A 4,517-nucleotide genomic window follows, 5' to 3' on the forward strand; every position below is an offset into this window, starting at 1 on the left:
GTGTGCATGACTGCGTGTACGAGAGAGTTTCTGTACCTCTCTCAACACCTCACCTCTGGAGGTAAAATAAAGTCCACAGAGTCTGAAACATATACATTAATTGAACAAGCTTTTATTGAGTGCCTAAGCCAAAGTTAAATACCACAGAAGCATTAAGAAATAGGTAAATATTTTCTCGCTTTTTTTTTTTTGAGACAGGTTGTCACTCTGTTACCCAGGCTGGAGTGCATTGGCACAATCTCAGCTAATTGCAACCTCTACCTCCTGGGCTCAATTGATCCACACCACCATGTCTGGCTACTTTTTGTATTTTTTTCATAGAGACGGAGTTTTGCCATGTTGCCCAGGCTGGTCTTGAACTCCTGGTCTCAAGAGACCCACCTGCCTTGGCCTCCCAAAGTCCTGGGATTATGGGATTACAGGCGTGAGCCACTGCACCTGGCAGCTAACTATTTTCTGAATCATAATCTGAAAAACTACTTAAAAAAAAAGTTTGGTTTGAGAGAAGAAAGTGTCTTGGGAGGAATTTTTTAAAACTGAGAAGGCATGGAATCATATGAGCATTTTTACATTTGTTTTAAAAAATGTATTCAGGGCCACACGCGGTGGCTCATGCCTGTAATCTCAGCACATTGGGAGGTCCAGGTGGGCGGATCACCTGAGGTCAGGAGTTCCAGACCAGGCTGATCATGGAGAAACCCCGTCTCTACTAAAAATACAAAAATCAGCCAGGCATGGTAGCACACGCCTGTAATCCCAGATACTTGAGAGGCTAAGGCAGGAAAATTGCTTGAACCCAGGAGGCAGAGGTTGCAGTGAGCCAAGATCACACCACTGCACTCCAGCCTGGGTGACAGAGCGAGACTCCATCTAAAAAAAAAGAAAATGTATTCAGTGACTAATATCTCACAGAATCTATGCATGGAGTTAGAGATGCAAAAATCCAAAAATCCCCCGTCTCATCCCTTAAGAAAGATCCATGGTCATGATGTAGTAGGTTCCTGAAAAATACTCAGGAAAAATACAGCTGTCTGCATTTTGTAATTTATAAATTAATTTATATGCAGCCAATTCTCATGGTTGTTTGGCCAACAGTCATTTTCCCCACTCCCCCTTCTCTTTTTGAGAGACTTGGTTTTGTTCTGGTGAGTATCACTCCACCGGGTGACTCAGGGAATAGTCTCGTTAGTCAAAGACAATCATAATAACACCACATCCCCCTTGCCAGTGATTAGATGCTGCAGAGCTTCTGAGAAAATGAAACACACAGGGAGAGACCAGCCCCATCTCCTGCTGAATATAGTTGCACCTGCACATAGTCCCCAGAAGTGTGGGGCCATCTTGGTGCCAGCCCGAGGAAGAATTTAACACATAGAGGAGAGCACAGCCAAGGGAATCCCAGAGAAGCAGGGGTGGCTCTAGTATGCCATGACTGGCCCCTGTGCTACCTTTAGACCTAACATTTTATGAGGTAAAATATCCTTTTATTGTTTAAGCCAATTTGGGCTGGAGCTTCTATTACTTGAAGTAAAAGGCAATAACTGATACAGTCTGCTTTGTCTCAGGAAGAGGATTTGGTATAAGAGGGAGAAGAGAGAAGGCAGATAGTATTACATGTTAGGTGATTCAGAAAGGCAAAATTCACATTCAGAGTAGGAGACCCAATATGGTGATGCTGAAGCAAAAGGGCTTCTGGGTTAAGCCAGGTAATCAAAAACAAAAGTCTAAGTCCCCTATACAATCAGTTTCCTAATGGGGACTTACAACTGAACAGCAATGATCTCTTCTTCCTCCCAAAATAAATAAATGGAAAAAGTTAAGAAAGTCTTCCTCATCTAGCAATTTCCATGGCAAATTCTTTTGTGAGGGTCTAGAGCTTTACCATGGTGTAGGGATGGCAAACTCCATTCATTTATTGACTCATTCATTCATTCAGCCAACAAATACATATCTGAGGAGATACCATGTGCCAGGCATATTAGTCAACAAGTCAGACATAGTCTCTGACCTAAAGGAGTACATATGTTTAGTGTGGGACAAAGGTGTTATAAATTTAGTGTGGGACAAAGGTGTTATAAATTTATTTATTGGTTAATTACAAATTATGGTAAGTGTTTTAAAGAAATAGAAAAGGGTGCTATGACAGAAACACTGGGGGCAAGGTGGGGGCTTTTAATTAAGAACATAGATTGAGGGAATCAGCCAGTCAACATGTGATAAGTGACATTAAGTTGAGACCTGAAAGATAAATGGGAGTGCTGGGTGCAGTGGCACACACCAGTAATCCCAGCACTTTGGGAGTCTGAGGCCAGTGGATTGCTTGAGCTCAGGAGTTTGAGACCAGCCTGAGCAACAAGGCAAAACCCCGTCACTACAAATACAAAAAAAATTAGCCAGGCACGATAGTGTGTGCTTGTAGTCCCAGCTACTCAGGAGGCTGAGGTGGGAGGATCGCCAGGAAGCAGAGGTTGCAGTAGGCCAAGATCATGCTACTGCCCTCCAGCCTGGGCGACAGAGTGAGACCCTGTCTCAACAACAACAACAACAACAACAAAAAACACATAGGAGTTAACCAGGCAGAACTGTGGGATGGGGGTGGGAGCACTCCTGACAGACCAGGCTTGGTTGAAGAAATGAAAGCACACCAATGTGGCTAGAAGACACCAAGGGTGAGGTCAGGGGTGGGTGATGTGAGATGAATTTGGAGAGGAAGGCAGGGACCTAAACCTCTCTTGGCAATGCTAAGAATTTTGGATTTTACTAAGCGTGATGAGAAACCACTAAAAACTGTTAATCGAAGAAGGGACATGAAAAAAAGTTACATTTATAAGTGATCCCTACAGCAGCTGCACTAGAGTAGATAGGAGTTGGGCAAGAAAGTAACCAATTACTACTGCCAAAGTCCAAGAGATAAATGGGGCTTGGACTAGGGTGGTGGCAATGAATAGAGAAATAAATGGATGAGAAATATTTTGGATGATGAGATAAATAGAAGGATTAAGGATGCTTCCTAAGTTTCAGTTGAAACAAATGTGTAGAAGGAAGGTGCCATTTACTGGGATAGGGAAGATGGCAAAGGAAGCAGGATTTGGAACAAGCAAAGATAAAGAGTTCAGTGTGTGATGCTTTTAAGATATCCCAGTGGAGATATCAAGTAGGTAGCTGGTTGTAAAATTCTGAAGAGAGGTCGGGATCAAAGGTAAAAATTAGGTGTCATCGACAGATAGACGGCATTTAAAGTCACAGGGATGGATGAGTTTATCTAGGGAGCTTAAGAAAACAAATGAGAAGAATAGAAGTGAGAGAAGAGAAGCCCGAGGAATTTCATACTTTAAAGGATAAGAGAGGCTGGGTACAGTGGCTCATGCCTGCAATATCCCAGCACTTTGGGAGGCTGAGGCAGGAGGATCGCTTGAGCCTAGCAGTTCTAGACCAGCCTGGGCTAATAGTGAGATATCATCTCTAAAAAAAAACATTAAAATATTAGCTGGGTGTGGTGAGTGCCAGTGGTCCCAGCTACTCAGGAGGCTGAGGCAGGAGGAATGCTTGAACTTAGTAGGTCGAGGCTGCAGTGAGCTGTGTTTGTGCCACTGCACTCCAGCCTGGGCAACAAAGTGATATCCTGTCTCTAAATAAATAAAGGATGGGAAAGGAAGACCCACTAGTGGAGAATGAGTAGCCAACAAGTTTAGTTAAAACTAGCAGAGGTCTGCAATACTGAAAGATGAAAGTTTCCAAAAGGAGAAATGGTCAGTTGAATTGATTGCAGAGAAGAGAAAAATGTCGCTTGATTTCAGCACCATGGAAGTCACTGATTACCACTGTAAGACTGTCAGGTGGATGGAGTTCTGCAAATACCAGAAGAATCAATTTATAGGATTCATTAGATTCAATGTTAGATTTTGAGGTTTTCTTCCCTGAGAGCTTCTGCTTTTTATTTGTTGTTGTTGTTGTTGTTGTTGTTTGTTTTTAAACAGGGTCTCACTCTGTGACCCAGACTGGAGTGCAGTGGCACGATCAAGGCTCACTGCAGCCTCAACTTCTCAGGCTCAAGTGATTCTCCCACTTTAGCTTCCCTAGTAGCTGGGACTACAGGCGCATACCACGACGCCTAATTTCTTTTTAACTTTCTGTAGAGACACAGTCTCACTATGCTGCCCAGGCTGGTCTTTAACTCCTGGGCTCAAGGAATCCTCCCACCTCGGCCTCCCAGAGTGCTGGGATTACAGGTGTGAACCACCGTGACTGGCTGGTTCTAACTGCTTATAAGGATGGTTATTTCATTATTTTTATTCTTTCTTAGACTCTCACCTTTTCCAAAAATGTAAATTTCCCTTTAAAAAATATAATAAAATTCTATCTTGCAAGTCCCACATAGGGTCCACTGGACCCTTTCATAACTTAAGAGGATCTTGGTGATTCTGATTTCCTCCAGCTCCAGAAATTTTGCTATATCACTATCCTAGGGATTATTTCAACATTTTTCAGCAATTCCCAACTGTACAAGACAAGACAAA

This window comes from Pongo pygmaeus, chromosome 3 (genome assembly GCF_028885625.2).
Source record: "Pongo pygmaeus isolate AG05252 chromosome 3, NHGRI_mPonPyg2-v2.0_pri, whole genome shotgun sequence".
Classification (NCBI taxonomy): Eukaryota; Metazoa; Chordata; class Mammalia; order Primates; family Hominidae; genus Pongo; species Pongo pygmaeus.